A 21334-nucleotide genomic window follows, 5' to 3' on the forward strand; every position below is an offset into this window, starting at 1 on the left:
GTTAAGAGAAAACAGATGTGGGTTTCATTCACAGGCTCTTAACTAGCTTGGCAACAAATGCCTTTAACTTCACAGGTCCCCATTTTTTGTATGTAAAATTAAAATAATAACCAGTGTATAGAGCAAATCTAATGTTAAGTTCTGACAAAGCATATAAAAGGAGCCAACAGTTGAATTATATTTATTCTGGGTTAACTGTTAGTTTCCATTATCATCATCATCATTGCTTTTAGAGAGTAGGAGATCAATTAAGATGCTATTGCTCTAGAGAGCACAGTGAGTGGGACACGGTGCCTGTCTCTTCTCCCCCCACAGATGAGAGAATTGAGACAACGAAATTATATGCCCTGCTTGATATAAATACAGTTGGATGTAAACTTCAGGAGGGCAAAGTACATCATCTCTCTCATTCACTCCTGTATCTTGAGCATCTAGTACCGTGCCAGGCATATGCCATGTGGCTGGCAGGGTCTTCGTGCTCCAGCCGGGTGTCAGGCCTGTGCCTCTGAGGTGGGAGAGCCGAGTGCGTCCACGAGAGACCTCCCAGCTCCATGTAATATCAAATGGTGAAAGCTCTCCCAGAGATTTCCATATCAACGCTAAGACCCAGCTGCATTCAATGACCAGCAAGCTACAGTGCTGGACACCCTATGCCAAACAACTAGCAAGACAGGAGCACAACACCACCTATTAGCAGAGAGGCTGCCTAAAATCATAATAAGGTCAAAGACACGCCAAAACACACCACCGGACACGGTCCAGCCCACCAGGAAGACAAGATCCAGCCTCATCCACCAGAACACAGGCACCAGTCCCCTCCACCAAGAAACCTACAGAACCCACTGAACCAACCAGGCAAAAGGCCAGTGGTTCTCAAAGAGAACCACTAAGTGGCTAAGCTAACCACTTAGCCACTGGGGACAGACACCAAAAACAATGGGAATGATGAACCTGCAGCCTTTGAAAAGGAGACCCCAAACACAGTAAGTTAAGCAAAATGAGAAGACAGAGAAACATACAGCAGATGAAGGAGCAAGGTAAAAACCCACCAGAGCAAACTAATGAAGAGGAAATAGGCAGTCTACCTGAAAAAGAATACAGAGTAATGATAGTAAAGATGATCCAAAATCTTGGAAATAGAATGGAGAAAGAACAAGAAATGTTTAACAAGAACCTAGAAGAACTAAAGAGCAAACAAACAATGATGAACAACACAATAAATGAAATTTAAAATTCTCTAGGAGGAATCAATAGCAGAATAACTGAGGCAGAAGAACGGATAAGTGACCTGGAAGATAAAATAGTGGAAATAACTACCACAGAGCAGAATAAACAAAAAAGAATTGAGGACAGTCTCAGAGACCTTTGGGACAACATTAAACGCACCAACATTCGAATTATAGGGGTCCCAGAAGAAGAAGAGAAAAAGGAAGGGACTGAGAAAATATTTGAGGAGATTATAGTTGAAAACTTCCCTAATATGGGAAAGGAAATAGTCAATCAAGTCCAGGAAGCACAGAGAGTCCCATACAGGATAAATCCAAGGAGAAACACACCAAGACCCATATTAATCAAACTACCAAAAATTAAAGACAAAGAAAAAATATTAAAAGCAGCAAGGGAAAAAAAACAAATGACATACAAGGGAATGTCCATAAGGTTAACAGCTGCCCTTTCAGCAGAAACTCTGCAAGCCAGAAGGGAGTGGCAGGACATATTTAAAGTGATGAAAGGGAAAAGCTTACAACCAAGTTTACTCTACCCAGCAAGGATCTCACTCAGATTCGATGGAGAAATTAAAACCTTTACAGACAAACAAAAGCTAAAAGAATTCAGCACCAACAAACCATCTTTACAACAAATGCTAAAGGAACTTCTCTAGGCAGGAAACACAAGCAAAGGAAAAGACCCATGATAACAAACCCAAAACAATTAAGAAAATGGTAATAGGAACATACATATCAATAACTACCTTAAATGTAAATGAATTAAATGCTCCAACCAAAAGTCATAGACTGGCTGAATGGATACAAAAACAAGACCCATATATATGCTGTCTACAAGAGACCCACTTCAGACCTAGAGACACATACAGACTGAAAGTCAGGGGATGGAAAAAGATATTCCATGCAAGTGGAAATCAAAAGAAATCTGGAGTAGCAATACTCATATCAGATAAAATAGACTTTAAAATAAAGAATGTTACAAGAGACAAGGAAGGACACTACATAATGATCAAGGGATCAATCCAAGAAGAAGATATAACAATTGTAAATATTTATGTACCCAACATAGGAGCACCTCAATACATAAGGCAAATGCTAACAGCCATAAAATGGGAAATCGACAGTAACACATTCATAGTAGGGGACTTGAACACCCACTTTCACCAATGGACAGATCATCCAAAATGAAAATAAATAAGGAAACACAAGATTTAAATGACATTAAACAAGATGGACTTAATTGATATTTATAGGACATTCCATCCAAAAACAACAGAATACACTTTCTTCTCAAGTGCTCATGGAATATTCTCCAGGATAGATCATATCTTGGGTCACAAATCAATCCTTCGTAAGTTTAAGAAAACTGAAATCATATCAAGTATCTTTTCTGACCACAATGCTGTAAGACTAGATATCAATTACAGGAAAAAAACTGTAAAAGATACAAACACATGGAGGCTAGACAATACACTACTAAATAACCAAGAGGTCACTGAAGAAATCATAGAGGAAATCAAAAAATATCTAGAACCAAATGACAATGAAAACATGATGACCCAAAACCTGTGGAATGCAGCAAATGCAGTTCTAAAAGGGAAGTTTATAGCAATACAATCCTACCTCAAGAAACAAGAAACATCTCAAAAAAACAACCTAACCTTACACATAAAGCAATTAGAGAAAGAAGAACAAAAAAACCCCAAAGTTAGCAGAAGGAAAGAAATCATAAAGATCAGATCAGAAATAAATGAAAAAAAAAATGAAGGAAACGATAGCAAAGATCAATAAAATTGAAAGCTAGTTCTTTGAGAAGGTAAACAAAATTGACAAACCATTAGCCAGACTCATCAAGAAAAAAAGGGAAAAGACTCAAATCAATAGAATCAGAAATGAAACAGGAGAAGTAACAACTGGCACTGCAGAAATACAAAGGATCATGAGAGATTACTACAAGCAACTCTATGCCAATAAAATGGACAACCTGGAAGAAATGGACAAATTCTTAGTAAAGCACAACCTTCCGAGACTGAACCAGGAAGAAATAGAAAATATAAGCAGACCAATCATAAGCACTGAAATTGAGACTGAGATTAAAAACCTTCCAACAAACAAAAGCCCTGGACCAGATGGCTTCACAGGTGAATTCTATCAGACATTTAGAGAAGAGCTAACAGCTATCTTTCTCAAACTCTTCCAAAATATAGCAGAGGAAGGAACACTCCCAAACTCATTCTATGAGGCCACCATCAGCCTGATACCAAAACCAAAGATGTCACAAAGAAAGAAAACTACAGGCCAACATCACTGATAAACATAAATACAAAAATCTTCAACAAAATACTAGCAAACAGAATCCAACAGCACATTAAAAGGATCATACACCATGATCAAGTGGGATTTATCCCAGGGATGCAAGGATTCTTCAATATATGTAAATCAATCAATGTGATAAACCATATTAACAAATTGAAGGAGAAAAACCATATGATCATCTCAATAGATGCAGAAAAAGCTTTTGACAAAATTCAATACCCATTTATGATAAAAACTCTCCAGAAGGCTTCCCTGGTGGCGCAGTGGTTGAGAGTCCGCCTGCCAATGCAGGGGACGCGGGTTCGTGCCTGGTCTGGGAAGATCCCACATGCCGTGGAGCGGCTGGGCCCGTGAGCCATGGCCACTGAGCCTGCGCATCTGGAGCCTGTGCTCCGCAACGGGAGAGGCCACAACATTGAGAGGCCCGCATACTGCAAAAAAACAAACAAACAAAAACCTCTCCAGAAAGTGGGCATAGAGGGAACTTACCTCAACATAATAAAGGCCATATATGACAAACCCACAGGCAACATTGTTCACAATGGTGAAAAACTGAAACCATTTCCACTAAGATCAGGAACAAGACCAGGTTGCCCACTCTCACCACTGTTATTCAACATAGCTTTGCAAGTTTTAGCCACAGCAATCAGAGAAGAAAAAGAAATAAAAGAAATCCAAATCAGAAAAGAAGAAGTAAAGCTGTCACTGTTTGCAGATGACATGATACTATACATAGAGAATCCTAAAGATGCTACCAGAAAACTACTACAGCTAATCAATGAATTTGGTAAAGCAGCAGGATACAAAATTAATGCACAGAAATCTCTTGCATTCCTATACACTAATGATGAAAAATCTGAAAGAGAAATCAAGGAAACACTCTCATTTACCACTGCAACAAAAAGAATAAAATACCTAGGAATAAACCTACCTAAGGAGACAAAAGACCTGTAGGCAGAAATGGAAATAAAAACAAAAATAAACAAATGGGATCTAATGAAACTTAAAAGCTTTTGCACAGCAAAGGAAACCATAAACAAGATGAAAAGACAACCCTCAGAATGGGAGAAAATTTTTGCACATGAAGCAACTGACAAAGGATTAACCTCCAAAATTTACAAGCAGCTCATGCAGCTCAATATCAAAAAAACAAACAACCCAATCCAAAAATGGGCAGAAGTCGTAAAGAGACATTTCTCCAAAGAAGATATACAGATTGCCAACAAACACATGAAAGGATGCTCAACATCACTAATCATTAGAGAAATACAAATCAAAACTACAGTGAGGTATCACATCACACCAGTCAGAATGGCCATCATCAAAAAATCTAGAAACAATAAATACTGGAGAGGGTGTGGAGAAAAGGGAACCCTCTTGCACTGTTGGTGGGAATGTAAATGGATACAGCCACTATGGAGAACAGTATGGAGTTCCTTAAAAAACTAAAAATAGAACTACCATAGGACCCAGCAATCCCAGTACTGGGCATATACCCTGAGAAATTCAAAAAGAGTCATGTACCACAGCGTTCATTGCAGCCCTATTTACAATAGCCAGGACCTGGAAGCAACCTAAGTGTCCATCAACAGATGAATGGATAAAGAAGATGTGGTACATATATACAATGGAATATTACTCAGCCACAAAAAGAAAGGAAATTGAGTTATTTGTCATGAGGTGGATGGACCTAGAGTCTGTCATACAAAGTGAAGTAAGTCAGAAAGAGAAAAACAAATACCGTGTGCTAACACATATATATACGAAATCTAAAAAAAAAAAAAAAATTGGTTCTGAAGAACCTAGGTGCAGGACAGGAATAAAGATACAGACAAAGAGAATGGACTTGAGGACACAGGGAGGGGGAAGGGTAAGCTGGGATGAAGTGAGAGTGGCATGGCCGTATATACACTACCAAATGTAAAACAGATAGCTAGTGGGAAGTAGCCGCATAGCACAGGGAGATCAGCTTGGTGCTTTGTGACCACCTAGAGGGGTGGGATAGGGAGGGTGGGAGGGAGGGAGACACAAGAGGGAGGAGATATGGGGATATATGTATATGTATAGCTGATTCACTTTGTTATAAAGCAGAAACCAACACGCCATTGTAAAGCAATTATCCTCCAATAAAGATGTTAAAAAAATAAAGTAAAAAAAGAAAAAAGATGCTATTGCTCTATTCCAAAGAAATAATAAGTCCAAAATCTAATAAAACTGCAAAAAGCATTTAAATTGCGCTTATTTTATCTTTGCTAAAACACATAAGGTAAGTACTCACATCCGCAAGTTACACATGAGAAAACTGAGGCTCAGGCTAAGGCACACTTTGGTGACACATTAGTCAGGATGTGACGCAGAGGAGGGGTGCAGAGTTCTGTGCAGGGCACTATGATTAGTGGCTGTCACAGGCTCTTAGGGACCAAGCGTTCATCTGTTACTGCTGAATGAATTACAGTTTGTATGTCCTCCTTTCTAAGGATGCGAACGGAAAAGGAAACGTTCATTTACAGCTAGAGCACTTGCAGAAGAGCATCCTGAGAGCAGCTGCCTAGATAGAGAGAAGAAGGAAGGAGTCTGTACAGGCATCAGCCACTCCTCTTCAAGTCCACGAAAGGGGGGAACAGATTCTCAGCAGCCTGGCACTGGATAAATGCTGTCTGTAATCACCCAATGCCAGGAGATATCACACGGCCTGTTGATTTGCCTCCTGGCTATTTTTATCCTATTCATATCTGGGTCAGATCAGGGTGGTGGCAGCTTCAGAAGTCAGCAAACAAGGGCAGGGTGAGGCCACATGAGAATATACTGAGCTAATCCCTTTACTCAGAGCAAAGAGTTCCTTAGCAGAGTATTTCCTCAAAGGGAAAAAGCCGGCCAGGCTGTAATTTTAATCACTTGCTGGATGCCACTGGAGCCAGTGTGCAGCTTGCCTTTCACCTGGGGTCCTTAGGGGCCCCTCCGCTCACCCCCATCCTTGCTGAGTCCTCTGGGTATGGGGGTGGGGAGGTTAGAGGTGGCCCAGGTCTGAGGCCCGCCCCTCCCCCTCCCCCTCCCCGGGCTGCGGGGCTGTGTTTCTGCCCCATTGCTGTTGCTCAATCACCCACGTGAGCAGAAGTGTAAAAGGTCAGACCTGTTGAGTCTGGGAAAGTCTGTGAACCGGCCTGGCCATGCTTGCATCTCCCAGCCTCACAGGAAAAAACTATGCTTTGTGAGAAAAATCTTTGCTCTGTGCAGAGCCCTTTTTATGAAAATTCTCCTTTTCAAGCTGCCGGAGTAGAGCCTGTAGCAAAGCCTCCTGGCTTTCAACGTGTTCCTCTTTGTCTAGGATCCGTGTGTGCAGCCACAGAGGAAGGACAGTTTGAAGCTGGGGAGGGGGGGCGAGGCCGGGACCCTGATTCAAAGACCAGAGGCGCTCAAGGGATCCAAACACAATTGACTTTCAAACCTGGAAGAAGCTGGCCCTAAAACAGTTGGGCATTTTCTCTTTCTCCAACTGTACCAACTCATAATCAACACGTGTTGGTTGTTTTTTTTTTCTTGTTTTCACAGTTTGGAGACAATCTCTCAAGATCCTAAGAATTCAATATCCTAGCCATCCAGTGTCCACACAGACACATATAAAATGCACACACACTGACCAAGTTAACAACCACAGGTGAAATTTCTGTGTACCTCCTGGCAGACATGGGAAATTCACTTGGCAATCTGAAAACAATGAATTTAGTCCTAAAATATTTTTGAGACTAAAACAATGAGTTATACCACGGTAGGTATCACAGTTATAGGGATGTAAGTTACAATTTTATTTATGAAACACGGATGATAAGGGCTTAGGGGTGATCAGTCGGTAATAAGAGGGAAAGACATTCAAAACAGTTCTGCTGTTCTAAGTGTGTTAAGAGCTTCTTAATGCTTCCAAGCATTTCCCTTGTATCAAGGAAAAGACAAACGCAGACAGAGGGGACTCAAAACTAGTAAAGCATATGCCACGGCCTCAGGTAGTTATTAATCTCATGGCAGGAACAGACGTCGTAAGGACTCTGACAGGAGAAAGAACGCAGAACAACGAAATCAGAAACACGTGTGCTCAGGGCTCAGCGAAAAGGTGGCAATTGAACTGGATCTAAAATAAAGGAACTTCACAGGATAAATTCATGAAGTAGCTTTGAAAAACTTCTTCCCAAAGCTTATTTTTTTTAAAAGAGCAATTTTTCAATATGCTTTTTAAAAAAGTCTTGAAGAAGTGCATCCCTTTTGACCCATAAATTTTACTTGTAGGAATTGATCCTAAGGCAATAAATGCACTGATTTTAAAAGTACTCATTATAATGTGGTTTATTATGAAATTTATCAAGATATCAGAAGTACGATCACTTAGCTACACGAGGGCATTGGTTAAACAAGTAATGGCATATTAATTTGATGGGATAGTACAAAATTCACAAATTATATGTATTGATGTAGAAAGAATTATAATCTTAAAGAGAAAAAATAAGTTTCTTAAATCGTATGTAAATAGGCACACCATTTCTAATATATACCTACACATATCTATATGGGAAAGTATTTAGAATATTAGATGCATTTTTTCACTAATTTTAATTTCCCTCATCTTTTTTCCTTATTTACTATTTACGCATTAATCATGGAAGAAGAAATAATCCAGGATGTTCTGTTGAGCTGCATCTCTCTGTAATATTCTTTTGTGCCAGTGAATGCTTTTAAATATAATATTTAGTGGATATTTTTAACCAATTTGGAACAAATGTTTTTTAACAAACTTTCAATTCTTCTTAAGGTTGTTGTAAAGACCAGTTTGGGGCTATAATTTGTTACTTACAGGGAAGGATCACAGGTGAAGATTCCAGTTGATTAGAATAATTGCCTTCAAGTGATTTGTCTCACTAGCATCTCTGTAGATATTAAAAGTTCACAGAAAAATGGCAAGAGGAAAAATATAAGTATTCTTTGTTTTTTAATCTGTTTAACTATGTAGTTATGAATAAGGAAAATCATAAGCGAGCAGTTGTCTAGGAAGCCACCTGGCTTTATTTACCTGGTCTGTTTATCCTCTATCAACACGTATCATATTCTTGAAAAGCAGTAATTACTAAGCAGTCTCTCCTTGGATAATCTGATCTATATATACACATACACATACATACACACAATGGAATATTATTCAGCCCTAGAAGCCATAAAACGAAGCAATCCTGCCATTTGCAACCCCGTGGAATTCCCTTGTGGAATTCCTTCTGCTGAGCAGCCTGGCCCAGGCTCATTTTCCTAAATAGGCTTAGATAGCTAAATGGCTTAAACAAGATATTCAACCCTACCGGACAAAGGGACCATCGACCATCCATCCGATGTGCAGGAGAGACGAAGGTCAACAGCCCTGACTTAATTCAAGGGCAGAGCAGCGTCTGCAGTTCCAATGCACAGGAGGCTGCCTCGAAGTCCTCCCGGGCTCACCAAGAGGCTCACCTGTTTTCGATTTGACCTGAGCTTCTGCATCTGTTCAGGAAGTGGCCAGGATTCACAAGCTGAGAGAAGTTCAGCTCAGGAGGCAAAGGGGTTGTAAACTAGGATGTGATTTGGCTTTCACCAGCCGCCATAGTCCTGCAGACTTGCAGTGATGTGCGTTTTCAAAATCTAAAAGGCAGTAAGTTCAAGATTCAACATTAATTAAGTGAATATACCTCTCCTGTGCTGTAGGCTGAATCTGAAAACTTACTCCATGCCTGTACGGCTTAGTTCTCTATCTGTAAAATGGGGAAAATAATATCTATTCCAAGTAAAAAACACAACAAAACAAGAAACCCAGATGGATGAATGGCCACTGCCCATCTCTCTGACCTTGAGGTGGATGGACCAAAATAGAGGACAGTATGCTAAGAAAAACAAGCCAGATACAGATGAATACCTTTGATCTCACTTATAATCTAAACAAGTCGAACTCATAGAAACAGAGTAGATGGTGGTTACCAGGGGCTGAGGTTAGGGAAACGGGAAGATGTTGGGCAAAGGTACAAACCTCCCCTTTTTTTTCTTTTCTTTTTTTTTTTTGGTGGTACACGGGCCTCTCACTGTTGTGGCCTCTCCCACTGCGGAGCACAGGCTCCGGACGTGCAGGCTCAGCGGCCATGGCTTACGGGCCCAGCCGCTCCACAGCATGTGGGATCTTCCCGGACCGGGGTACGAACCCGTGTCTCCTGCATCAGCAGGTGGACTCTCAACCACTGCGCCACCAGGGAAGCCCTCAAAAGAATTCTTTATTAAATGAAGCTATGGACAAAGCTTAGGACAAGCCTTACCATTTCTGAGTGTGCCAGTAATCTGTGACGTGCTGACAGGGTTTACGTGTGAACAGTGATGTATCTCTGCTGGAAAGGCTGGAAGTGGGCAGGGACACCCACAAATTCTGATTCCTGGAACAAGTGAGGGTCCCCCACGGCCAATTCCTGCCTCTGTGACACTCATGTACTTGGTGGCAGTCTTCCATATGTTCTGAGCCATTTGGACTCTCATATATCTTCCCTCATGCTGTTGTATGTTCTTGCTTATTTCACAACTGAAACTTTCAGGAAGAATGGGCTGGAACTCTATTTCCTAAATACAATATACAATCATTGAGAGAAATAAACATACATTGACCTGAGAGCATGTTTCTCCTTAACGTTTGGATGCCGTGGACTCCCCGGTCCTGTTTAGTAGGATTGGCTACCTTGTGGTCAGAGTATCCATTGAGTGGGTGTTAAACCAACTGGCCTCTTCAATCACTGGTTTTCACTGGGTCATCGAACACCAAAGCACGTCTCTGCCAGGTCTGAATTGGCCCTTTGAGGTTTGAGAAACTAGCAATCATCCTTCCTGAATATTCCCTTTTCCCTTAACTTCTGGGCTGTCAATTTTCCTCTCTTGCTGCTCAGTCCCTCTCCATCACCTTGGAGGACACTTTTCTTGACTCGCCTTTAGACATCTGTATCCCCCAGGTTCACACCGAGTCTCCCCTTCTTCTCTGTTTATTTCTTTATCCTGAGTGTTTATGCACTGCCACCTGCAGGACGCCCTCCCTGATGTCATGACCCTACAGTCTGATGAGTTCCCACCTCCTGAGCAAGCAGGCTTGCTGGGGCAACATCACACAGCCCTCCTCCTGCAGCACAGTCATTGGCTTACTTATGGGACTCCTTGTTTTAGTTTAGAGCTACCAGAGGACAGTTCTATACCCTGCGGGGCTTAAACAATGGACATTGATTGTCTCACAATTCTGGAGGCTGGACGTCTGCAATCAAGGTGTCAACAGGTTTGCTTTCTTCTGACAGCCATGAGGGCAGGATGTGTTCCAGGCCTCTCTGCTTGGCATGTAGACATCCGTCTTCTCCCTGTGTCTTTGCATGGTCCTCCCTCTGTGCGTGTCTGTATCCTAATCTCCTCTACTTATAAGAACACCCGTCATGTGGGTCACACTCACATCCTGAGGTACTTGTGCTTAGAACTTCAACACATGGATTTGGGGGCCACAAATCAGCCCATAACACCCTCAGTTAGATTGACTGTAAACCATGTGAAGTCAGAGACAAGGACTTATTCCACTTCATATTCCTGGCACATTGCACAAGGTTTGGCATGTGGAAGGTCATAAATACATTTGAAAAATTGAGGCAGTATTGGTCTCATCAATGTGAAATAGAAAATAGTTGACATGTTTGGAAACATTTTATGATGATATATAGGTAGACAGAGACCTGCGTATATATTACATAATACAAAAATATCACAGTATATGTCATATATCACATATATAACTTGCATACATATGAGTGTGTTTTGTGAGTATATATGTATAGATAGATAGATAGGTATCCACGTATAAGTTCAGCAAGCAATCGTCTTTCCCTGAATCTCATTGCTGCTAGGGTAGAAGTGGGTTTCAGAACAAAACTGAATTTTTTTAGGACAGGAAAGTAGGAAAGGGTTCTTGCGAGGCGACCAGGAGTGTCCAGTCCGCAGTGTGTGTGTGTGATTCTTCACACAGAGGAGGCTGGAGGTTCAGGTGAGTCAATCCCTGAGGTCACCCAGCTGGGAGGGGCATGAGTCCAGGCAAGGGTGGCTCCAGAGTCTGTGTTCGTAATGACTATAGGTTCCCAGAGTCTGCAGGTGAGGGAGAAAGCATGGGGTAGCCTCCATGAGGCTCCAGCTGCCCCTGGACCTCAATGCAGAGCCGTGGGTGGAGGGAGCTCACTTGCTATGATGGCACTTGTGAGATGAAGGTGACAAGCACAGATCAGACCACCTGGGAAGGAGCAGCCATAGACCGAACCCAAGGGCTGTGTGTTCCTGTGTGAAGAGTAACCAGGTTTGCAGCAGCCGGACGGCGACACAGGTGTGCCTCTGTCAGGTGTGCCCCCGATTCTGGTGATCTTGGGTCCCGTGCAATTAGGGACAGCTCATCTCCTACCCTCCTGCCACCAAGAATGTAGCAGCATCAGGGAGGGGGTGGATCTTACCAGCTAGTGGCATAAGGCAATGTCATTTTATCAAGTGAGGAAAAAAGTTTCCTAATAAAAAGAGAGACATTTCAGACCCTTGAAATGGGCTAGGATAACATTTTACCTCAAGATTAAGGGAAAAAATATTTTTGTAGTGTCTTAAATAATACATATTGCTAAAAATAACATCAAAGAGAAAATGGTGAGTGATCCAGTAATTAAATGTCATTTTGTTTTTTGGGTTTTTTTTTTTTTTATTGACAGTCTTGGAGTATCGCCTATGTGCATTTATTATAGAAATCTGTTTGTAGATAATGTCTTTTTAATAATCAACAAATCATATGGATGTGCATCCACGCCTACAGCCAACTATTGGCTCTTTTAAAAGTCCAGGTGGTACAGGAGGCAAAAAACCTCGTTTCCTGTTGGCAAACCTCAGATGCCTGTCTCTGCAGGTGGCACTAAAAGAACCCGCCAGAATATTAGATGGAGCCGGGGATGAGGGACATACACTGGAGTTTTTTTTCCCAAGTCATCGACTCAGATCCAGACCAGTTTGCTGCAACAGAGATATTTGGTACAGACGTGACCTCATGTCACCTGTGAACTGGGTCCCCCCCACTGTGCAGGTTTCTGGTGGGTGTGACCACCCCTCAGGCCACGAGGGAAAAGCATGCCCCTGGGCTGCAGCCATATTCCCTGCTGACCTCCTTCCTAGGTCACTGGGGTGGACGAGAGGCCCAAAGGACTTTCCACTGAGAAATACTGTCTCTTGACCGTCTATCCTATTACCATCCGTCTGGGCCATTTCCCGGGCTTCGTTCCGAGCTACTGCCTGACATTTAGTCCTTAAGCTTTAGAGGACAGGATTTGTCCCATTCTCTCCCAAATGGTTCTCTCTGCTTGACCTCTGGGTTAATGCCTAATGCCTCGTTTGCTGAAGCCCTGGATGTGTCTATGACCTGCTCTCAATCCCTCCTGTCTGGGCTGGGCTCCTTTGCCCCGTCTCTAATAGGGTCCATCGCACACCACCTGCTCCTTCCTTGACACACATGGATGTTCTCGCTGGCTTCAGTGAGGCCTGTATTACTGCTCTGGACCCCTTGGATGCCATAGATGGAACAAAAAGAAGATGCCAGAGCTGATCCTTCTGGCATTCACACTCGGCAGATCACGACACTGGCAGGAAATCACCGTGCGTGAAAAGATAAGAATGGCCTTCTCTTAATGCTCTTAACTTTTTATAGTCTCAAGCCGTGCTGCTCTTTCAGGAGCAAAAACAGAAGCATAGAAACCACTTAAAATGGATTTATTGAGACTCCTGTGTATGCAAAGTACCAGGATGAGGGCAATTAACAAGGTGCCAGGTGTACCCTCAGGGGACTCACAGTTCATTCGAGGAAGCAGACATCGATATGAACATCAAAAGTACAAGATGGGCTCTTATAATTTCCATAGACATATATGGGTCAAGTGCTAAAAGATTATGAACACAGGATGGTTGATTCTACCTGAGATAAGAAGAGAAGGTTTTTGGAGGGGATATCTTTTACAAAAGCTTTGAAATCTGAGAATTTAAACAGGCAAATGTCAGCCAAAGGGCTCTGGATGGGAGAGGACAGCTCAAAGTCAGGGAGGCATGAAGGTATAAGATGATTTAGGGAGCAATTCCAGAAAGGGCACAAAGAGAGAGAAGGCAGGACATGGTCAGAGTCATACCATGAAGCATCTTCAATCTCATGCCAAGAAAGTTGATTCTTCTCAGAGTGATTTGGAGCCATTGGAGTATTTTTAGGAAAGTGCCTGTGAGTTGTGATTTGGCCTGGGTATCTCCACAAATCTGCACTTTGGAAATTGCTGCTCTCAAATTGTCGTCCCCAGTCCAGCAACTCACCTGACAAGTCACAACTCAGATGTCGCATTTCCAGGAGGGTCTTCTGCCAAGAAGAGTTGGAAGCCCTATTGTGGATGTGTATCGTGACCCGTGTTCTCCATCTGGCGATGCTTACCCTGAGGTCACTCTTCTCTGAGAGATTCTGGTCATCTTATTTTGCTGACAGCTGTATCTTTGGTGCCTAGGATGTTTGTTTATAAATGGTGAATTGGGTTGTATTTAGGGCAGTTCATGTCAGGGTTACACCGAGTGGATTTGAGTAGGGAGGGGCAGGAAAGCAACGCACAATTAAAGAGACCTTTTCCACAGCACAATTAGAGGTGATAGGGTTTGGGCGAGAACCTGGGCAGTGCTGGGTTAGAGGAATGAACACTGCAGGGTTGAATGCCAACTTAGCAACTGGACAGATGCTGTGTGCAAACCTCAAGTTGAGGAGATGGCTATGAGGTGAGGGTGCTGCACACACGCTGATCCCTCCCTTGGATCCACTGCAATCACACCTGTTTTGGTGTGGCCAGTGTTACCCATCTGAGAACTTGCTGCTCCCAGAAATCCACGGAACCCGGTGCAACTAGGGTCTAAACATCTACCAAAGGCCAGCCTCAGGGGTGGGTATTGAGGGCATTTCTGGGGCAGCTGAGTTGTGTCTCTGTGGGTTTCCTGAGGGTTTATTAAATTAAGGGGAGACTGGATGTCCAGTCAGGGTTGCTGGGGCATGAAACCGGGGGAGTCCGTTCAAATCTATTCTGCGTGACCGGCCCCCTCAGAGTCGTGCATGGTTCTGTGTGGAGGCCTGGGTCCTGGGTAGATATGACACCATCGCTCTCTCCCAGCACCTTCCCCCCACCCACTCTGCTCACCTCTAATGCTATAAAGAGATCTGATTCACCCCATGAAGGCATCTTAAGTCACAAACACCCAGCCTGGCATCATAACATAAAGGATTGTACAGAGTAGCCTTCACTTTGCGAGATGGAACCTGGGTAAGGCACCCTGGGAGTGTTTAAACTTACCTCTTCCATTTTCCCATCCTATGTATATTCAACCTCTACTAACTGCCCAGCACTTTACCGGGTGCTAGAGAGACACTGATGGTAACACAAGCTTCATGTGTCACAGGAAAGATGCCCATCCAGTAAATAACCACACAAGAGACCAGGTCGTCACTAATTTGAAATGTCTGCAAAGGATAAACTAGGGAGCGAGGAGAGGGCAGAAGGAGGGAGAAACAGCTTCACCTACGTGGTCAGGTCAGTCTTCCCTGAGAATGTGACATATCAACTGAGCTCTAAAGGACACCCAGTCTTACCAGGCAAATGGAGAGGAAGCGGGTGGTGGGGTACATGTGAGAGAACAGCGCATGTCAAGACCCTGAGCAGGGAAGGAGCAATGGCTCTACATGTGGGCACAATGAAGTCAAGTTCATGCCAGAGTGGAAGCAAGGGGAGAGTGTGAGCCTGGGAGGATGGGTGTCCCATCCTGGAGGGAGCACCAGGGGCTCCAGGATCTATAAATTATTTTTGCAAAAGGCATAGGAGGTATGAGGCACACAGAGAATGCGAAAGATGATGCTAAAGCCCTAGGGTGGGTAAAATTACCAAGAGGGAAGGGTGTAGCCATGGGTGTATAATAACAATATAATGATAGAATCTTCAAAAGTGCCTGGAGGAAAAAAAGGCAGAGAGAGAGAGAGAGAGACAGAGACAGAGACAGAGAGATTGTTGTCCAAGAGAGAAGATCTTCATGAGAGCTAACCATGAATGCCAAGAGGGTGAAAGAAAAGTCTATTAGAAAGTATCAATTTGATGAAAGGAAGAACTTTTAACGGAGAAGTCTTCCGTGGTCTGCTTTTGAATAGGCGGTGGGTGTTTTATTGTTTTTGTTTTGTAGTCGTAGTTGTTTTTCCAAGAGGGTATATGTGTGTGTGTAAAACCTTTGGAATAACTTTCTAGAAATATCTGTATGTAAATATGTAACTATTGTGTGTGTATATGTACATGCTTGTGTATCTGGTGTACACATATTTGTGTATGTCCACGCACTTACATAGCTCTTTTTTTCATTGCTTTTTCTATTCTTCCAAGGTAAGGACTACCTTTTACTTGCGTTGTTATTTTCTTCAGTGCCCCAAATAAGGCTTACGGTGGCAGCATTAGAAACTCAATGTAAAATATGTATATGTATTCACAAGACAGCAGATTTCACTATTAACATGAATAACACCCAATTAGAAATACGGCATTTCAGGAAAACTTCATTTGATCAGATTACTCTAGTTAATTTTGACGAAACAGAGATAAGTGAAGCCCCACACTCGGATTAAATGTCCACAAGAGCACAGAAACAGCACAGCTTCCAGATGACTTTCTCCCCAACTTGACAAGCAATGAGTCTCTTCAAAGTAACAGATTTATTAAATTCCTTAGTCTCCTTAGGGAGGCTGGGTAATTTACAGTCCGTGTTGATGGTATTAATGCTTTCCGGCTTCTTAGTCATCGCCGTTAAAGAGGTTTAACCACCAAGGAACCCCCAGAGATTTGTGTGATGATTTCCTAAAGACTTAAGAAGTCTGGCTTAATGTCAGAGGAGTGCTCAAAAAGAGCTCTCTGAGAAAACTGTAGCCTTTCCCAATGCATTTCAGAACACTATCTTGGTGACTCAAGTCTACAGCTTTCAATTTACATAAGTAAACAGACGAGTCACGGACACAGGGCGTGATGTTTGGGAAGAACAGTGTGCTGGGCCCCTTTATGTCGCAAAGGGGGAAAGAGGAGCTGATGGAGGTTAAGTGGAAAAAGACGTTATGGATATATTCAAAATAGAATCACAGAATTTATGGTAAAGCTATTTGGAGAAAATGGAACAGCCTGGACGGTTCTATGTTGGCTCAAAGACGATCGTCTTAACTTTAAGGATCCCGTGAGAGATCTTCATTCATTCATTCATTCATTCATTCATTTTTTGCGGTACGTGGGCTTCTCACTGTTGTGGCCTCTCCCGTTGCGGAGCACAGGCTCCGGACGTGCAGGCTCAGCGGCCATGGCTCACGGGCCCAGCCGCTCTGCAGCATGTGTGATCTTCCCCGACCGGGGCACGAACCCGTGTCCCCTGCATCGGCCGGCGGACTCCCAACCGTTGAGCCACCAGGGAAGCCCCATTTATTTATTTTTAAATTTCATTTATTTATTTTTTATACAGCAGGTTCTTATCAATTATCCATTTTATACATATTAGTGTGTACATGTCAATCCCAATCTCCCAGTTCATCACACCACCAGCCCCGCCACAGCTTTCCCCCCTTGGCATTCCTACATTTGTTCTCTACATCTGTGTCTCTATTTCTGCCTTGCAAACCGGTTCATCTGTACCATTCTTCTAGGTTCCATATATACGTGTTAGCATATGGTATTTGTTTTCTCTTTCTAACTTACTTCACTCTGACAGTCTCTAGGTCCATCCATGTCTCTACAAATGACCCAATTCCGTTTCTGTGGCAGGAGCAATACCTGGTTGAATCCTTTGAAAGAAATGAATTTGCCAATGGATTAAATCGCTTAATTTGGCATTATTGAAACAAATGTTGGGAACTACTGACACCTTTAGCCATATCTGTAGGGACTGCTCAGTATCCACATTGTTGGGCTTGATGAGCTTCCTGATCCAGTTTGAGATGCTCCAGAAATGAAATACATCTACTAGTTCCTCAGAAAGACTTTTTCCCAGCTGATTGCATTGAGGTGTTCTTTTTTTTTTTTTTTTTTTTTTTTTTTTTTTTTTTTTCGTTACGCGGGCCTCTCACTGCTGTGGCCTCTCCCGTTGCGGAGGACAGGCTCCGGACGCGCAGGCTCAGCGGCCATGGCTCACGGGCCCAGCCGCTCCGCGGCACGTGGGATCCTCCCGGACCGGGGCACGAACCCGTGTCCCCTGCATCGGCAGGCGGACTCCCAACCACTGCGCCACCAGGGAAGCCCTGAGGTGTTCTTTTTTTCCTCACCATCCTCCTTTATTTTATAAGCCCAGAAATCTTTGATTTGCTTGATTTTACCAGGCCATTTGTTTCTATATGCTTAGGATAAAAACGTTGTCAGTATATTGTAAGCTAACAGACAGGTATTTGTTATGCCATCATTTCCTCTTTTCTCTTAAAAATGGTTCTGCTTTCTATCTTGTACTAACAATGTCAAGTCCACTATTGCCCCATAATTTACCTCTCACTTCCCAAACTATTTATTTATTAGAAAACCAATTCCAACAGATTTATAAGAAATACAGCTAAGAATTGTAGAGGACTTGTAGGAGATCTCACTGCAACAATGATAGACGTTCAATTGTTGATAATTACGGACAGGGTTTAAACTGCACTGGTTCTCTAAGGTTATTAACAGGTATACAGTGATGACAGTTTCTACCATATGGACTTTCTTTCAGGACTGTTTTCGAATGAAAAGTAGGATACACATATTAAAAGGCTGTAGTAGTTTTCCATTGCCGCCATAACAAATTAACACAAACCTGATGGCTGAAACCAATACAAATTTATTATCTTATGGTTCTACAGGTTATAAATCTTACACAGGTTTTGCTGCAATGAAATCAAGGTGTCATCAGGGCTGTGTCCTTTCTGGAGGCTCTATGGGAGAATGCACTTACTTGCCCTTTCTATCTTCTAGAGGTCACCCTCGTTCCTTGGTCCATGACCGTTAACTCCATCATCAAGGTCAGCGACCACCTGTGGAGTTTGCACAAGCCTCACTCTGACTCGATTTCACAGATATCCCTCTGACTGTCTTATTCTGTCTCCACCTTTCACTTTTAAGGATCTTTCTGATTACATTGGGCCACCCCATCATCCAGGGTAATCTGTAACTTCATCATATCATCAAAGTGCCCTTTTCCCATGTAAGGTGACATAGTCACAGACTGTGGAAATTAGGCTGTGGACACTTTGGGAGCCATTACCACAAAGGTATTCAGTTGAATTTCTTTACCTCTAAACCTTATCTGAATCATCCAGGATCTTAGTAAATCTGCCTTACCATCCGCTGGCTTCCATATTAGTCAACTTTCTTTAAATTTGCTTGTAATGGAGGAATGACTGACTTTGTAATATGATCTTTCTGTTAAATGGCATCTCTAAGGTTAGCCCCTGCGCTAAGGAAGGTGAGAGAACAACTCACAGTTCCAAGGATAGGTCTTATATGGAACAATTACCTGCCCGCATGTTCCCCCCAAAACAGAGGATGTGAATATTTTTTGCACTCACACAGCCAAGTCAAGAAATCCATGCATGTTAATTCACTCTGGAGTCTGATTCATTTGCATGGCTTGGCTCTAACCACGGGAAATAAATTATATAATTGTTACTAAATCCTCACCTTTGATTCTATATAAAAGAAATCTGCACAGGAATTATGCATTTTTTGAATATATACACTAGTTTGATATACATCGTCTAGTTATCTTCCTTACTCAATATTTTACAAACTGCCTCATATATAATAAAGCAAAAATCAGCAGACTATGGCCCACAGGTCAAATCTGGCCTATAAGCTAAGAATGGTTGTTACATTGTTCAGTGGCTGAAAAAACATCAAAAAAGAGTAATATGTTGTTATGCAGAAAAATTACATGAAATGCAAGTCGTGTCCGTAAGTAAAGTGTTGTTGGAGCATATCACACAGGGCTGCTTTGGGGCTACAAGGGCAGAGGTGAACAATGGCAACTGAGACGATGTGACTCATAAACCCTAAACTATTTCTATCTGGCTCTTTATTGTTCAAGTTTGTCCACTAACACAAAACTGACATTTTTGGTAGGTAAGTATTTGGGAGATATGGCAGTGAAAGGGGGATTTGTTTATGTGCATTGCTAATGTTGATATGGAACTAAAATGTAACTCCACCTAGTTTTTGGAATCAGAACCACTCCAAGAGAATCTAATTAAGGATAAACAATATTTTTAAAGCAACAGCAAAATAAACGTGGATTTCAGTTATAAAAATTTTAGTAAGTAGATATAGGTGAGCTGGATCAATGTGGGTTTCTGAATCCAGAATTTACTTCTCTCTTGGCCATTGTCAGTATTAGGCAAAGAGGTATGTGACTTTTTTCTAATAGAAGTTGTAACGTAATCTCACCAGGAAAAGAAAGGTGGGGGAAGGAGCCTTCAAAAAAAATATTAGAATGATGAAATGTTTTTTGGAATCAGTCGTGTCCAGCTTCACCAGTCGGTGCTACATAAATCCAAGCAAAGAGTAAGATCTGAGTAATGTATTTCCTCTTACAGAAGATTATTTCAAACAGTGACACAAACACTGTTGCAATTGGTTCCAGTTAAGGTTTGGCTTTTCACTTTGAATGGATACCGCACATTTTAAACCTGAGAGTTGAAACTGAGCACCCTGACATCAGGAAGCTTGCCTACATATTTCACTGGATGCAGCTTTTCCTCCAGGTAAAAGTAGGAGTAATTAGGGAAATGCTCTACACAGCCCACCCGTGCCTAGCAAATTCCAGGCATAGAGTACGGTTTCCAGCTGTGGAAATCGCCAGCCAGCCCGCAAAGGGCCCCACCAGTTTCAGCTCCAGGGCAATTTGTGGATCCCTGACATATCATCTGCACGAATAAGCATCATTTTGAGAATAGTTTTACAGCTGAGATGCAAAATAATTATACAATGTGTAACCCCACGCAAGTAGCTTTAGGAGCATTTACACGTTCATCTGTACCATCTCTTTAAACACCTTGATCTAGGTCTTTTCAAGTCCATTTTACAGACTGGAAAAAGGTTCAGAAAAGATAACCCAGGGATATAGTGCCTCAACTAGTGCAAGTGGAGCCAACACACAATCGTCTGTCTGAAGCAGCCAATCCAGTGGTACTTAGACCACTGTCCAGAATGGAACGCATCACATCATCTCTAACCATCAAGAGCTCCTCTGCCTGAGAAGGCACGCACTCCTTAGTAATGACACAAAGTTTTCAATAGTAGGAAGTAAATGACTTGCTTTTTCTGACAACCAGAGCGCACATTGTAAGTGGACTGGATATTTTCAACAGCTTAACCAGAGATTGATCCTGTCTTACTTTTGAAAGATTTAATTTTGTTTAATATACTACTTTACTCCCACATGATTTTATTCCATGTTGAATCTCTTTGACAGTTCTTGTCACTAATTTCATAAATATCCCTCTTCTTCACTTGAGTAGGAAAGGCCCAGGTTGTGAATCTGCAGATGAGGCCCTGGAAACATTGGATGTTATCAGTTATCTGAGTCGACTTCAGGTGAAACCGAATTGCCAAGTGTTCAAATAGTGAAGGGCAGACTTGTATCATTTGCCTATCTTTTCCTTTTGTAATTCATTATGATCGAGGTCCTGATAAGAAGAAATAAGAGATCAAAAG

The 21334-nt window shown here is 42.3% G+C and overlaps 1 protein-coding gene across 1 annotated transcript in view; it reads left to right on the forward strand.

Moving 5' to 3' along the window:
* Window positions 1-21334, forward strand: part of CSMD1 (CUB and Sushi multiple domains 1) — a 1813702-nt gene that overhangs the window by 1149248 nt on the left and 643120 nt on the right. The window lies entirely within an intron of this gene.

The sequence above is a fragment of the Phocoena sinus genome, chromosome 21 (assembly GCF_008692025.1).
Source record: "Phocoena sinus isolate mPhoSin1 chromosome 21, mPhoSin1.pri, whole genome shotgun sequence".
NCBI lineage: Eukaryota > Metazoa > Chordata > Mammalia > Artiodactyla > Phocoenidae > Phocoena > Phocoena sinus.